The following is an 18287-nucleotide window of genomic DNA, read 5'->3' as shown; positions in this document are numbered from 1 at the left end:
ACAAACAGAAATAGATACTAATGCTGCTAAAATAGAAAATCTCCCGGACAGATCTGCTTCATCATCCGAGTACCATACCAGGACTTAGGGGGAGTCAACAAATGTAGGCACTCGGACCGATGAGACAGACAAGAACTCAAACCTTCTCAAGAAGAAAGCACAGAGGCAATAAGAGATAAACCAAAAATGGTCGGACCTTTGGACCTCTCTGCGCTCAAAAGTTGAAGGCCCGTGCACAAAGGTAGATGCCGAGGTTGCGAATATTCAGAAAACCGTCCATGATCATTCGGAATCTCAGCTGCGCTTCTTGGACAATAGGATCCTTACTCTGAAGAAGGATGTGGACCTCAAGCTAAATCAGCTATCTAAATTTGTCCTAGTTCAACGACATGTGGACCAAGCCTCCACTTCAAATCAAGCTCCATCATCTTCTCATCCGGACCAAACACCAAAAGATTAAATTTTTCTTCAACATTTCTTGTTTGGATCCGTACTCTGAATCTTACTCTAAACTCTATTCTTCTCTTTTCTAATTCACTTGATTGAATGATTCACCATTTGAATGCTAGCATGTTTTGAGTTTACTACATAGATGATCGCAATAGGCATTGAACTCGGGGGGAGTAACGTTTTATCTCTACAATTTATATCCGACTATGGAGGTTACTCCCTTTTGCTGATGACAAAAAGGGGGAGAATGGTATATGATTGATTTATGATGTCGTGATGATAAAGTGGTATATGATAACTTGTGATGTCGTGATAAGATATGTATGAAAAATATGTGAATGAATCATGTGAAATCAATCTATGATATCTTGGCAAGAATCCATCAAGTACAGGATTTTAGGTTAAGCATGATCCGAGGAAACATCATCCGAGAAGAAATACCTTCTTCTAAGATGAGCAGGTGAACAAGTTTCTTTCTCTTAAGATTATATAAGTTTGAAAGCTTTGGCTAATCAGGACAAGCTCTGAACATATGACGAAATGTGATGCTCTAAGGAGTTACAATTTTCATATTTGAAACTATCGCACATCTCAATAAGTAGACGCACTTAGAATACAAACTCATTGATTGAGATGGCACAAGTTCCGAGACTGCTCATCATAGTATATAAATACATTCTTTTTCAGAACTTAATCTTGTTAAAAGCACAAAGAACGAACCGCCAAAATTATTACTTAGCAAGATTATCACTAGAGTAACTTTGCTGAAGTTGCTCATCCATTCTAAACTCAATTATTCATTACTATAGTGGATCGTTTTGTCATTATTAAAAAAAGGGGAAATTGTTGAGGAAAAAATCCCTAGATGGTTTTGAAGTTCACAAAACAATCCGAGTACTCCTGTGTTTTGAGATAATGCCGTGATTTACTTATTTTGCAGATTATCCTTTTGTGTGGGGAGTCACGGGATTGAATCCGGCAAAAGAATTTGGCTCAAATGTTGTCTCCGAGAGTCTCAGACGCTGGTTCAAGCTTAGACGATGAGCGGGGATAGCTCAAACGTTGGAATGACGCTCAAGCTCTGAGAGAAGTACTTCACGAGTAGTAATCAGAACTTCAAGAGGAATACAAATTAAGCTAAATTGATGCATATCAACGGACGCCATCGAGCTGGATCATTCTTGAAGATTCTTGGTGATAGAGATCAATCAATGATGTGGAACCAAGAAGACAAACAAGGACGTTCCAAATGGAAGAAACCATCTATGGAAACCGGGGATCAGAATTGTATGGGCGATTTGATCCAAGCGGGGAAGACTTTCCTTTGGCGATCCCCAACGGCTAAGAGATCTTCTTTTGGCAAACATCTCATCCAAAAGGGTAGAGTTGGAGAGATCTCTTTTGGATGCCTTGCAACGGCTAGATTGAAGGCGGAAGAGTATAAAAGACATCTCGAAGGCGAAGGGAAAAATAGATCGGCGTAAAGAGGGAAAAATGTTCATAATTCCTAGATAGAGTGTACTCCATTTTGAACAAACTTCTTAATCCATCCATTGTAAGTGTGAGGAAGTGTACACACGAATGTTGAGCGTTAGGTGCGAATTCCTACGTGTTAAGGAGATCATTGATTTGTAACCTCCGAGCAGCTTTCTAGTGGAATCCAGCCGATTGGCTGTCATCCGAAGAAGTGGACGTAGGCTTAACCAAAGCCAAACCACTATAATCCTTCCGTGCGCTTTTCCTTATCTTTTACTCTGATCATTTTAAATATTTTCCGATAGCTAAACCGCACACGAACATCACATATCAATTCTATTACAAATCCCGCATCAACCGAATTGCTTAATCATCCGAGATCTTTGTTTTATACTGTGTGATCTAAATTCCGCAATAAAATCTTAAAATCACACTTTATCACCTATTCACCCCCCTCTAGGTGAAATTACTAGCCATCAACAGAGAGTAGAAGGAATAGAAAGAGAAGATGTAACTTGATGGGATGGGTAGATGAGGATTTGACCTTGGTGGTGGAAAAGGTGAGGTGATTAGGTGGGGTACACAAGGATTGAAATTGTTTGGCTTCTAGTGCATGAATGAGGGGTAAAAAGGCAATTGGCATTTTAAGATTGGTTGGACATTTGACTCAATCAATGGAGGGTCTCGATCCTATCACGCGACAACCGAACTAACAAAGTTTAATCTATTATGGCCGGAGTCTTTGAAAATATCCAACCATTGGCACTTAAAATCCTCAAAATCCAAATTTATACAACAAACTGGAATTCATAGTTGGACCTAAACTAACTCCGGTTATCTTACAGAGGTTGAAATTCTAGGGCATCACAAGCGGGTTAAACAGCAGATGGCTAATGCCTATAGTAACGCTTCGACGTTCGGAAACAAGACCGATCGGGGTGGACGTCATAAGTAGGGTAATTGAGCAATTTTTAAAATTGAGGAGTTATAAATTTATCGGTACCGGGAATCCCGATGAAGCGAAATTGTGGATAGATGAACTTGAAAAGATATTCTCATTTATGGAGTATTCGGAAGTTGATCATGTGGCACCGGTAAAGTATCAATTACAATGTAATGCAAATTATTGGTAGAAGGCTACTAAATGACTAGTCTTTCCTACGGACGCCGAGATAAACTGGAATGCTTTTGTTAAGGCTTTTTGTGAGAAGTATTTTTCGAAAAGTGTTTACGATAAGAAAATGATGGAGTTCATACAATTACACCGGGACGATATAATAGTGGATCAGTATGAGGCTAGATTCGTTTGATTGTGAAGGTACGCTCCCAGATTAGTAGAGGAACCAATAGCCAAAACTAAAGGGGTTCCAAGGAGGTTGCATCCTAACATTAGGGACCAGGTTGTACCCTTAAATTTTTGAGATTACAACGAGTTATATGCCCGAGCTCAAATAATTTCTACTTCAAATCAAGAACGGGTTCCTCCTCAAACCATGAGTCATGACACGAGGTATAGGGGAAAGCAATCCTTCATTTCAAATAAAACGAGAAGAGGACTAAATGGTGCTTCAAGTGAGACTTATCGTTATTGTGGGAGGCAACATGGTAATGCTCTATGTAGAATGTGTCTTGGAGCCTATTTTTGATGTGGACAATAGGGTCGTTTGATGAGAGATAGCCCACAATAGTAGTAGCAGCAAACGAGACAACGACCACAACAAATGATACAACAAGGAAACAATTAACGACCACCAACTCAAGGGCGAATTTATGCCACTACACAAGAAGATGCTGAAAATACTAAGACCGTCATTACATGTACTGTCTTTATTAATAGATGTGCTGCACATGCATTGTTTGACATTGGGGCTACCCCTTTTTTTTTATATCCAATAAATTTATGAACTTGGTTGAGTTAGAAGCTAGACCACTTAAGAGCTACATGATAACACCTTTGCTTCTAGATTTCTCTGCCGGAAGTCAATCTAGTAGGGAAATTTGTTTGGTAAAAACCTTGCCGAAGTAGAAATCCATTCGGTAAAAAAATTGACTCATCGTAGGATTTTCAACTTTTGGCACGGTTTTTGGCCAACTTTGAGATGTAAAATTTTTTTACTTCTTCACTTTAGAATCACCTTTTCAACCACACCGACCTTTACCCGTCTACCTCCGCCGATCGCGAAGGATTTTGTTAATAATGTTTTAAAAGTAGAAATTTTCAACCGTTACCAAATGAATTTCTTTGATTAGAAGTCAATCTAGAGCATAAGTAGAAAAATCAACTTCTGCTTTTGAGGAGAAGTAGAGAAAACAACTTCCGGTCAGAAGTCGATTTACGGTAGAGAAGTGTTACCATGTACGCCCTTAAAGTATTCTTAAGAGTCTCCGCACCATTAAAGTACGAGATGTTGACAATATCGGTATGCAAGGAATGTAGAATTGGCATAAGTGGTAGAGACAAGAAAATAAATTTGATTGTTTTATATATGTATAATTTTGACGTCATAATCGGAGTGGATTGACTCCAATAACAATGAGTCAAGGTAGATTGCTATCAAAAGGTAATCTATTTTGATCCCCTAGAATTCCTTAATTATGAGTTTGTCAGAAATGGAGATAGATGTTCGACTCTCATAATTTCGGCAACCGAGGCCACCGAACTCCTTAGTGACGATTATCAAGGCTATATAGCAACAGCAGAGGACAAGTCACAAGGAGAACCTAAGTTGGAAGATATTCCAGTTGTACAAGAATTTCTGGATGTATTTCCAAAGGAATTACCAAGATTACCTCCCAAAAGAGAGATTGAATTTACTTATGAAATAGCTTCATGTACAAAATTGATTTCTAAGGCTCCTTATAGGATGGCCCCATCGGAGTTAAAGGAATTAAAGGTGCAATTGCAAGAATTACTCGATAAAGGCCGAGTACTTTGCTATCAGGTACGCCGGTACTATTTGCCAAGAAGAAGGACGGGTCATTGCGCCTTTGCATCAACTATCGACAATTAAACCAAGTGACTATTTAGAATAAGTATCCACTATCAAGGATTGATTAACTTCAAGGAGCATCAGTATTTTCTAAAATTGATTTAAGGTCTGGATATCATTAGTTGAGAATCAAGTAGGAAGATATTTCGAAAATAGCCTTGAGAACTCATTACGGCCATTGTGAATTTACGGTGATGCCATTTGGATTAACAAATGCCATGGCAGCGTTTATGGATTTAATGAACCGGGTATTTAAGGCACTTCTCGTTCATTTCATTATTGTATTTATAGATGACATATTGGTATATTCAAAGAATGAAGAGGAATACGGGGCATTTGCAAACAACCTAACAAACGCTTCGAGAAAACAAGCTCTATGCCAAGTTCAATAAGTGTGAGTTCGGGCTGAGCCGCATGGTATTCCTAGACCATGTAGTGTTAGGCGAAGGCATATCGCTTGACCCGACTAAAATAGAGGCGGTAGTAAATTGGCTAAGGCCAACAACGATTACTGAAGTCTGCAGTTTCTTAGGATTAGCGGGATATTACTTAAAATTTCCCCCCCCCCCCCTTGATGCGATTGACAAAGAAGTATGTTAAGTTCGAGTGGATAGAAAAATGTGAATGAAGCTTCCAAGAACTTAAGCGAAACTCGACAACTGGGCCTATCTTGACAATACCATTCGAAATAGATGGGTTCATTATTTATAGCGATGCTTCGCATAAAGGACTAGGTATTGTCTTAATGCAACATGGCCGGGTAGTGGCCTATGCATCAAGATAGCTGAAACCATATGAGCTTAATTATCTAGTCCATGATTTAGAACTCACTGCTATTATTTTTACTCCGAAAATTTGGAGACACTATCCGTATGGGGAGAAATTTGAAATATATACTGTTGACACCTAATTTTGTCAGTTCTAATTTTATTTTCTTTGTAAATTGAATATGTCTATTTTGTTGTACTTGTAAAAAGTTAAAAAAAAAGTAATAAAACAAAAAATAGAAAATTCGGGGGCCTAATTAGCCCTTGCCGCGCGCGAGCCACCTATTTGGAGAGCTTTTAGGTGAGAAAATATGGACGATGCTAGCAACCACCCAACATAGAAGGAGTAAAGGCAGCACGCGAGCTCAAACTTGTAGCAATGCAGGTGGCAACTCGAATTAGAAGGCGTGGCGTGGCGGTGGATCTCCGTGTAGTGGTCTCGGTACAGGATAAGCGGGTTTGGCGTTGTAGCGAAAAGGTCCATGGGAGCGTGACTTAGCGGCAGCAGTGGTCAAAAGCATGGGTAAGCCACGAATGCAGGTGGACACGAGGTGGGCGGAACCGGTTGGCGTCTAGAAGGTCCGGTGGAGCGTGATTCGGCAACGGTGTAGTGAATGAATCCCGACGATGCGGCGGTAGACGAAGCCGACAATGGTACTCATGTCCCGACCAACGACATCTGGTTTTCATCACAATGCCACAAATATAGAGGTATTGGTGTGAGAGGAAGACGATGAACAAGGACTAGGCTAGGAGTGGGCTAGCTGGTTTGAAGACGAATGTGGGAGAATACGTGAAATGGGAGGGGGGCTGAGTCTAAGAGGAAGTTTTGTCAAATTGGGCTTATAATATATGGAGACAGGTAGATGTGCTTAGTCTCCCTACCATTTGAATCTATTCGTGGTCCGGTCCAAGAGGAAAGAAGAGCAGAGACCGGGTTTGGAATGAGCCGAGAGTAAAAAAATAGAGAGGTAGGTCCGGGCCTCTATCGCGCGAACAAGGCCTAGCCCCGGTTCTCTATCCTAGACCTGGATCGGGTCCAACGACCCGATCCAAGTCCCGGTCCTAGAACCCGAATCGGAACCGATCCCTTTTAATTAAAAAAAAAAAAAAATAGAAAAATCCAAAAAATGAAAAAAAAATGAAAAAAAAGTGAAAAAAAAATCAGAAAATTAGAAAAATGCTCTCCTTCACCTTTTTACCCCTCGTGTAAAATTTTAAGCCTTAGATTGGCATTGATTGAAGACTGTTGTCCGGCCTAGTCCGATATTGATGTACTTTGACCTTCGCATCGAAGTTGTTTGTTTAAATATCGCCATCATAGATTTGGTTTGCATGTGTTCATCCCAGTCTTTATTTGGCATATTTATTTGATTGAGTGTTTATCATAACACTGTCTTTTGAAAAATTGCATGTTCATCACTTTCCCTATATTGCTATGTTAAGGATAGATAGGTAATTGCACGAAATGAAAAAAACATCATGCATGATCATTTAGTACTGGTTAGATGCCCGGTAAGCTTAAAGTGACATGCGAAATATGTGGTCATCTTAGGGAATATTGACTGGTTAGGTATCGAAAAAGCGATAATTATCTAGTTAGTGTAAACAAGTCCCCGAACCTAGAAGCTTTGGCTATGTAGGAATCGAGATAACGATCCCATGTCTCTATTGGTTTCTAGCCGACCCCAATAGGCTAGTGGTAACTCTTAGTAGTATTTTAGTTTGCTAATCAGTAAAAAGAAATCCAACGGCGCGGGAGGTAGTACTTGGGAGAGTCCAGGCCATTGACCTATAGCAATACCTCTTAACCCACTAGACCCTCGGGAGAGGTTCAAGGCAGGTCGCGACATATACCGATCACCAAGCCTTAAGTATTTATTTTCCCATAAAGAATTAAACATGCAGCAACAACGATGGATGGAGTTACTTAAGGACTACGATCGCAACATCATCTATCGTCTTGGAAAAGCAAATAAAGTTGCAAATGCACTTAGCCGCAAGTCCACTATTACGATGCTAATGGTTCAAGATTGGATATTACTCGCTAAAGCTCGAGATTCATAGTTCATATTTAAGAAAGAAGAAACTTTGTGTAGATTATTCGCTACATTACGGATTGAATGAAACATATGGCAGAGAATTAAATCCTTGGAGCTATCGAATGCAGAATTAATAAAGACTTGGAAAAGAGTTGAGGAAGGAAAAGAGCCTAAATTCTAGGTAACTAGAGATGGCATCCTTATGTTTCGTGAGTGATTGTACGTTCTTAACAAGGATAAACTTAAGGAGGAGATTCTGTTAGAGGCCCATCGTAGTCATTATAATATCCACCTAGGGAGCACTAAAATGTATCAGAATCTCCAACAGCATTATTAGTGGAGTGGAATAAAGGCGGATATCACAAAGTATATTGCTAAGTGCATGATGTGTCAACGAGTGAAAGCACATCACCGTAAACCGGTAGGATTACTACAACGACTTGAAATATCAGAGTGGAAATGGGAATATGTTACGATGGATTTTATCTTAGAATTACCGAGAACACAGAGAGAAAATGATTCAATATAGGTAACAGTTGATCGATTGACAAAGTCTACTCACTTCTTACCCGTACGAAAGAATTATTCATTGGTTAAATACGCAGATTTATATGTCAAGCGGATAATCCGTTTACATGGGATTCCGATTACGATCACGTCAGATCGTGATCATAGATTTACCGCTACTTTTTGGCGAAGTCTTCAAGCAAGATTATGAATCAAACTTCAGTTAAGTATAGCATACCATTTGCAAAGTGACAGCCAATCAAAGAGAACTATTCAGACCTTGGAAGATATGTTACATGCATGTGTCCTAGATTTCAAGGGAAACTAGGATGAACATCTTCATTTAGCAGAATTTAACTATAATAACAGTTATCTGCAAAGTATAGGAATGGCTCCATTTGAGGCATTATATGGAAAGCTTGCAGAACTCCAATCTATTGGGATGAAGTTGGGGAAAAGAAACTCATAGGCCCAGAATTAGTGCACGCTACTACAAAAGTTATATAAACCATTAAGAAACGTCTAAGAACAGCCCAAAGCCGACATAAGAGTTATGTCGATAGATGGCATAAATCATTAGAATTTCAAGTAGGCGATCATGTGTTCCTTAAGGTATCGTCTATAAAAGGGGTATCATGCTTTATAAAGAAAGATAAATTGAGCCCACATAGAACCATTTGAGATTTTAGAAAGGATTGGGGAATTAGCATACAGATTACCTTTACCGCCGCGACTTGCTAACATTCATGACGTGTTTTACGTCTCAATGTTGAGAAAGTATGAACCCAATCTTACACACATGCTTGATCCTGAAATGATTGAAATTGATAGAACATCATTTATTGAAAAGTTGGTGTGGATCATGGATAGAAAGGAGCAAGTCTTACGAAATAAGACCATTTCCCTGGTAAAAGTCCTATAGCAATACCACGACATAGAAGAGGCTACATGGGAAAATGAAGATATAATGAGAAATGAGTACCCACATTTATTCTAGTGACTAGGTATGTCGTAAATTTCGAGGACGAAATTTTATAAGAGGGAGAGTTATGACACCCCAAATTTTAGAGTCCATCCAAGTATCAACAATGGACGAGCTGTTGTTTAAAACCATGGACAAACGAGGAATGAGATAGTTCACCAATCATGGAAATCTATCTATGAGCGAGTCATGATTAGTTTCAATGTTCGGACATGAGCAGTCAACAAGCGACTGTTCCTTGGTAACGTCCAATTGTGCATCTTGTTGGGGTGCCAATTTTGAGGTAGCCTTCGACCAAGCATAAGGCAAATTCAAACTTGACATGAATCGATTTTGTTCATAGATGCATCAATTGTAAATCAACCCCGGGTAGGTCTATACCCTACCAAGGATTCATTCAAGGATCGATCATGAGCATTGTGCCGACAAACAATATGGATTCATCTAAAGCAGAATTTCACTAAAACCCCGTGCTAATACGCGCCAGCCATGGACTAATCACCCTTGGCTGTAGATTATATCGTGGAAGGATTATGGACTGAGGCAAGCCAATCCTGCGTCAATCTCAAGTTGGTCATGAAAGGTTACTTTAGTTGTGTTCAGTTGAACATTCTGTTTAGGATTGGGTGATTCCGATAGTAAACTAAGCTAGACATGAAAATGCTTAACCCCAATGGCGATAGGACATGTCTAGAACATACCAGACCACACACCTGGTCATGTCACTTGGCACATCCAGCTGTGCCTGGCAGCATGCTAGCCACGCCTCTGTTATGGCTCGGTTGGCAACCAGCCATGATTGGAAGTCAAGGAACTCGATCCGATCCTCGATACAAATAGCTGCACAAAATTTTCCATCTAAGGTTTTTCTAAAAGGAACTCGATCCGATCCTCGACAAGTGGCACCAAGGTTTTTCTACACTTCACTAACATGAGCTTTGAAAAAGATTATACCAATGATTACCAAAATATTTGACCGAGTCAAAGGAAATCTTCTATTATCATTAGGAAATCTTTGATTGAGTCAAACAAAACCTTCTCTAATAATTAAAAAATATTGAAAAGTCAAAATATAATCCTCCGTAATGATTACGAAATCTTTGAATAGTCAAAAACGAAATCTTCCGTATTCATTACCAAATCTTCCGTAATGAATACTAAATCTATTGTAACGATTACCAAATCTTTGAAAAGTCAAAATAAAATCTTCTATAATGATTGTTAAATCTTCATAAATCTTTGAACAGTCAAACATGATTTTCTAAAAAGATTACAGAATCTTTGACCAATCATTACCTTATCCTTAAAATGCCCAAATTGCCATTAGTGATAGTTTTGAACTAACCTAGTACTTTTGAAGAAGGATCAATTAGAAAATTAGTTCTGTTACTCACAAGCTTGACTGCAATTGATAACTATTTAAATCGACCCTTGAGTAAAAATGGTGCCAATAGTGCCAATCCTTATGCTATTAGCCTCATTTCAATTATAATTAATCAAGATCATTAGAAATTAAGAATGGAATAATTGGGGATCATCAAGAGACGGACACCTCATATAGGTGTGTGGCACAAGATGAGAGTCTCACATTTTCAATTAAACAAATGTCCATACCTAGGAATATAGTTCCATTAGAATAGATAGGTGGATTAGTTAATAGAAAGCCACATGAACCAATGATAAATTGCTTCATTAACTATTAGATGATGTGGCAATTTAATAGCAACATGATGAAGACAAGTTAAAACTAAAATTTAGAAAATTAAAGTATAAATAAGCTAAGGATCTTCCCGACCCCACCTATTCTACACACCACTTCCCCTCTCCACTCTCTCTCTCGATACAACTCATTGCCGCCGCTACCGCCACCACAACCGGCTACCCATACCATAAGTGCACCATCACCTATTTTCGGCCATGATACGGCACCGCCGACCCTTGTCTTGCCTTTTTAATAGTTCTTGCCAATAAGATATGTAAGTGAATTTCTAAACTTTTGTTAGGGTGAAGGATAGTGTCGACTTATGTGCTTGTACAAGAAAGTTGTAGCTCACATGCTCTTTTCATGCTTTATCGCTCATGGTAGTGAACCTATAGTATATGACATAATATGCCTCATTCATGGACAAGTGAACACATCTCGACCATGAGATTTGCTATAGAATGAATCAAACGGAATGAAGGAAACCTTTACTTGAGTCATAGTTAAGTTGCCCTACGGGATGCCTTGAAAATGTACATCTGTGAGGTGCCTCGTCAAGAAGGGACGAGTGGGCCCATGAAAAAATGGGACAAACATGAAATGATGAAAATTGCATGCTTGCTTACAATTGTCTACATGGCCGAATAGATGAGGAAATACTCTTGCCGATTTATTTTTCAATTGTATGTATCGTGAGTATAATATTAGCTAACTTCCTAACATAGGTTTAGATTTTTGCTTATTGAGAAATTGTTCTCATCCCTTTAATTTTTCAAACTTGTAGGTTTGGTCACTATCCCACCTCCTCACTTTGGCCATGTTATATGTGATGTCCTAGAATTTCGACGTCTATAAGATAACTGGACTCAATTTAGGTCCAATTGTGAATTCTAGTTTGTTGTATAAAATTGGATTTTGAGGATTAAGTGATAATGGTTGGATATTTTCTAAGACATCGATCGGGATAGATTAGGCTTCGTTAGTTCGGTCGTCGCGTAGTAGGATCGAGACCTTCGTGCCTGGGTTTAACCTTGATCGAATTACCCTTTGTCGATTTAACCAAATATTGAACTAGCCCTAAAATGCCATTTGACCTTGTTGGCCCTCATTCATGCATGAGAAGCCAAACAATTTAAATCTTTATGGACCCCACCTAGTCACTCACATTTTCAACTACTAAGGTCAAATCCCTATCTACCCATCCCATCAAGTTACTCTCTTCTCTCTCTCTTCCTTCTTATCTCTTCTTTTCCCTCCCATTCTCCATCTCTCCTCTTTCTCTCTCTCCCCCTCTCCCTCACTTCTCACGCTCAATTTCCTCCTCCCTCTACCTTGCTATTTTATACCGACCACCACCCCCATTCACTATTGGTCAAGCCATCTCACATCGCAAACTCGTGCGCCATCGCCGGCCAGCCATCGTGCCATCCCCCTTGCCGAGGCAACTAGCCTCCGCAACCCCAACCATCTCTCACTCTCTCTCGCAATCTGTCTCGTCAACTACCACCCTAACACTTCCCTACCTCGCCGATGCCATTTGCTACCTCCCTCCATCCTTTGTTGTTCCCGTCGTCATCTGCCCTTAGCCTCCGCATTAGCCTACAACCGACTTGAGTCGTTGAGCCTTTGATCACCTTGCATGCTAGGCTGCTTGTTAGCCCTCACCAACAGTCACTTCATCTTTGCCGTTGCCTTCCGCCAGCTTGACGCTATCCCTCGACCCTAACCGAAGAGCTAGAAAGCTCCGCTGCTGTTGGTCTCGTGTTACCGCCGCTGCTCCGTGTTGCTGCCGCCGATCATCTGCCTTTCTTGCCGCCTGACGAGCCATACAATGAGCCGCCAGTGACCCGCGTACCTCGTCGCCGCCAGAGCAGCCCATTTCTTCATCGTCGTCATCGTTAGATTGTGAGCTAGCCTCTAACTCTTGGTTAGGATGCTAATTGCACTTAGGGGTAGGTAATTAGTTTGTTAGGGTATTTAGGTAGATTAATTGGGATCAATTTAGGTTAGAAACTTGGTTTAGGCTAAATGACCCTAATTAGTTAAGTTAGTCTAGTTAGCTAGGGAACTGCGGCTATTTGGTGATAGATTGATTGATTGTGTGATTGTCGCTGCTTGATTGTAAGCGAGCGATAGGCTAGAAAAGAGTGTACGATCGATTATTGAATTGAATTGACTAAAACTAACTTGACATTATGAAACGGCCATAAATAAGCATACTCGGATTGAATATTCAGAACTGAATCAAATGATTTTGGTTTGCTCAATCATCCGTATTGATTTCTTGGTTGAATGTATTGCCGACTATCGAGTGTTATGGGCAACTATTTGGTGGGTTAATCATCCAGTACTAGTTGCAAACTCTGGTCTATAACCCGTGCATTCATATGACCACGTATGGATCAAATTGCATGTTTTAGCATGAAAATAGTCTTGGGTCGAGTATTTGAGCACGTCCGCATGAGCATATGGCTAAAAGTAAAGATGAAAACTAATTGGTTATCGGGTGTGCCTAAATGGTCATGTGATGGGAATATAATGAGATCCCCGACAAGTTCGTACCATGCTAGTTGTACGGAACCACACGGCTTTTCATATGCATGTCAATCCGTGCTTGTGCTAGTCGTACGGATCATACGGATTGTCGGATGCCGATCGTAGCTTGTGACGAGACGATGCTCCTTACAGGAATGCCTATCTGCTATGCCGTACTAGTTGCATTGGATACATGGCACTCAATCACCGTCGCTAGAAGTAAGGAACGATGCCTGGTCTTACCAATAGACATTGCTAGTTGTAGTATTAGGCCACACTAGTCATGCGCACCAACTACGCCAGCCGCGTGGGTCATCCGTTAATAAATGGACTTCGTGTGGTGTCCTATGCATGAAAGTTGATGTAATGCCATGCCAGTTGGTTGTCTAATGTGACTATTGGGTCATGTCGAGCATTGCATTATGTATAATAGAAGGATGGTAAGCTTGCATGTGATTGACGTATACACAATGATTTTGTGTTTGGTTGATACAATGCTTTGAGCGAATCAACGTCCTAGCCAGGCTTAAGCGTTAACTCACCGAGATTATTCTCATTCCGTTATTTAACACTTTTAGGTCCCAGGTAATGGAAAGATATGTCCGCTTTGGCGTCCTTACTGATCAATCTTTTTATATCATCCACTATCCGATCGTGGGCATCGAGCATGTCTAGGAGCACCACGTCACAATAGTCTAGATGAACGAGGGGTTGCTTTACTTAGTAGCACACCTCTTCAAAGCCTAGTTCATTCGTGATGAGGACCGGCTCTTCGGCTCATTTCGTGGATTTGAAGGGCTACCTAACCCGATCCCTCAATTCCCCGCCTAGGATCCGATGGATTTGGATACACCCGACCGGGAGGTAATGGACCCCGAGTGTGATATGGAGTCCGAGTCCTCCATAGCCACACCCTATTCTGGCTAGCACTCCTTATCCTAAGCATGTGGCAATCCTCTTTTTGAGAGCCCTATTGATGCTCAGGCCGAGGGTGATGTAGCCCCTCTTTTGGGAGTAGATGAAAGATTAACCCTTCCCGATCGCGGTATCTTTTTGTTAGTCTTAGAGAGCTGCCCCGAAAACTAGGGTTGTATAAGCTGGTAGCTCTAGTTAACAATCATCTTTTAGTATTAATGAAATTGCAAAATGTATGTTGGTTGAATGACTGTGTTGCTTTCTTGCTTTTTTTTATCCATGCTTGATAATCTATCCGGGAGTTGTACGTTTTCCGCTTGCGTGATAAAAGATAAAATGATTGGGTCGATAACATGCATGGGACGTTATCCTTCATGACCTGTAGCGATTTGGTAAGGATGTTACATACTCGAGAATCAGGACATAACATTATATCTATCGATGTTATGCACGTGGATTTCGTGGACGTCGATGGCGATACTACTTTCCGCTGTTATCTCACAACCTTATATGTGGAGGAGGGACTAGACCATTGGGTCCCTCACCCATATGTGGCGTGGTACTTGGTACTTGGTGAAGATCTAATAGGTCCAATAAGAGATTTTGATAGAACTCCAGGTTTCAATGGTGGTAGATGGCCGCATGATATGTAAGGCAATAATGGAGGAATGTAAGTTTTTGATAAAGAAGGAAGTACGATTTTTGATTGGCAACTTCTTAGACATCCACGCCACTAGAGGAGATAGGTGTAGCCTTACCCCTAAATCGATCTCATATGGAAATAGAGGCATATATTAGATTATTATGTACATTTGTCGTGTGTTTCCTTCTTATTATGGTCATTTAATCGATGAGAATTTAAAAATTTTGTTTCACATGAATTAATTCATTAAATATATAATAATATACAGGACGGGTTGAGATTGACGTGCCTAGGACGTCATGGAAGCTCACCCGCCAATACTTAGGCCTCACGATTGTAACCAGCTCCGACTCTGGCTCTAAGTGAAGCTAAGTCAAATGCACACAAAGAACATTGTGTCTCGAGTGTGGAATTGGGGTCAAGTCGGGGGTGTCACATAAATAGACAACCATACATAACAAGTTCATGACAAAAATTCTAAACCAACTAGCAATCACGCCTAAAAGGGTATGGCTTTAATGGGTTTGCTAACTGGATAGAACACATCAATCATAAACAACAAACTCACCAAATACTAAATTCATGTATATATACATATATTTTTTAACCAATTCTTTACAAAAGTTTAAAGATTCTAGGAGAGCTAGAAGACACAATAATAACTCTCAGCCTAACGGCACCCTCAATGGCTTCATCTTCACCATGAACATCCACAAGTTACTCCTTGCTACCGGCATCACTGGTTTGCTACACTAATATGAAAATTTGTTATTCCACGAGGATGATCTCAACTGCTTTGCGAATGAACATCTAACCCAATAGAATGCAATCATTGAGATCAAAACATAACATCCATAATTCATGGTTTCAATGCATGCATAAGATGATATATATATATATGCATGAGATTGTTTTCCAATCTCGTTTATTTCATATGCAATGCAACGCTAGCTCACAAAGAGAATGTCCTCTTCAAATCACACAGCAGAGCCATCTCTTCACCGTAGGCATCCCTAAATCACACAACGAAAGCCCTTGCGGAATGCATGCTGCGACATCTCTTCACCAGAGGCATTTAAGATCACATAGTAGGGGTATTCCCAAATCACACACCGCAGGCATCCCGATTCCATATCGGTTCCACAGTGAATCGTCGACGGAAGTTCTGTCTCTACAAGATTACTCGGAGGCATGGTTGATAGAAGCATCCGCCTTGATGAAATCGTTTTTCATAATAAAATGACATGACAAACTTATGCAATGCAATCTTCCCTTTGTCGAAATTCATTTTAGAAGTACTTCTGAATACGATGATATGCAGATGAATAGCTTATCATATAGGCAAAGTAGGATTTCAAGAATATGAATCAAGTATAATCTTAGGAATATGAGCGTATTCTTAAGTTATTTAAGATGTATAATTCTTATGCCAATCCAAACAGACTATAAAAGTTAGAAATCCACTCACCTCGATTATTTTGAGAAGATAACGTAGAAATGGCGTATGAACAATCTTGGATTTGCCTTGGCTGCTATAAATTGGCGCCACAAACCCTTAAGCCGACCTTGATCATCACAAATTCGGTGTAATGGCTATTCAAGAGAGTAATGATGTGTCGAAGAAGTTTTAGAGAAGGAGAGAGGGTTGTTCTGGTGAACGAATGACGAAATGAATGGACGTTAGAGGTTTATATAGGGGAAGCAAGGGAAGACCAGCCGGCTTCTGCGAGTTAGCACCTAAAGAACCTCAACTTGACTCGTGTTTGACATGTGTCATGTACCATGATACATGTCCGCCACATGTCGACAACACATGGCACCACCTTGCCATGTGTCCTACAATGGTGATACATGGCCTTGCATGCTGCCAAGTGTTGACATGTAGCCCCCCACGTGTCCACGAGCAACCTCGTGTCGCTCCTCGCTTTCAATTTCCAATTTTGCACATATTTGACCCAATAGGACCCTAATTAATCGCAATGTCCCTAAAAACAATGTCGAGTCACTAAATAACTTCTCTAAACTTGTCCAATAATCTGAACCCAATAATTTGTAATGATCAAGGTCGGCTTAAGGGTTTGTGGCGCCAATTTATAGCAGCCAAGGCAAATCCAAGATTGTTCATACGCCATTTCTACGTTATCTTCTCAAAATAATCGAGGTGAGTGGATTTCTAACTTTTATAGTCTGTTTGGATTGGCATAAGAATTATACATCTTAAATAACTTAAGAATACGCTCATATTCCTAAGATTATACTTGATTCATATTCTTGAAATCCTACTTTGCCTATATGATAAGCTATTCATCCGCATATCATCGTATTCAGAAGTACTTCTAAAATGAATTTCGACAAAGGGAAGATTTCATTGCATAAGTTTGTCATGTCATTTTATTATGAAAAACGATTTCATCAAGGCAGATGCTTCTATCAACCATGCCTCCGAGTAATGCTGTAGAGACAGAACTTCTGTCGACGATTCACTGTGGAACCGATATGGAATCGGGATGCCTCCGGTGTGTGATTTGGGAATACCCCTACCGTGTGATCTTAAATGCCTCTGGTGAAGAGATGTCGCAGCATGCATTCTGCGAGGGCTTTCGTTGTGTGATTTAGGGATGCCTCTAGTGAAGAGATGGCTCTGCTGTGTGATTTGAAGAGGACATTCTCTTTGTGAGCTAGCGTTGCATTGCATATGAAATAAACGAGATTGGAAAACAATCTCATGCATATATATATATATATATCATCTTATGCATGCATTGAAACCATGAATTATGGATGTTATGTTTTGATCTCAATGATTGCATTCTATTGGGTTAGATGTTCATTCGCAAAGCGGTTGAGATCATCCTCGTGGAATAACAAATTTTCATATTAGTGTAGCAAACCAGTGATGCCGGTAGCAAGGAGTAACTTGTGGATGTTCATGGTGAAGATGAAGCCATTGAGGGTGCCGTTAGGCTGAGAGTTATTATTGTGTCTTCTAGCTCTCCTAGAATCTTTAAACTTTTGTAAAGAATTGGTTAAAAAATATATGTATATATACATGAATTTAGTATTTGGTGAGTTTGTTGTTTATGATTGATGTGTTCTATCCAGTTAGCAAACCCATTAAAGCCATACCCTTTTAGGCGTGATTGCTAGTTGGTTTAGAATTTTTGTCATGAACTTGTTATGTATGGTTGTCTATTTATGTGACACCCCCGACTTGACCCCAATTCCACACTCGAGACACAATGTTCTTTGTGTGCATTTGACTTAGCTTCACTTAGAGC

This window comes from Rhodamnia argentea, chromosome 7, assembly GCF_020921035.1.
Source record: "Rhodamnia argentea isolate NSW1041297 chromosome 7, ASM2092103v1, whole genome shotgun sequence".
Taxonomy (NCBI): Eukaryota; Viridiplantae; Streptophyta; class Magnoliopsida; order Myrtales; family Myrtaceae; genus Rhodamnia; species Rhodamnia argentea.
Note: the sequence above shows the minus strand (reverse complement) of the source record.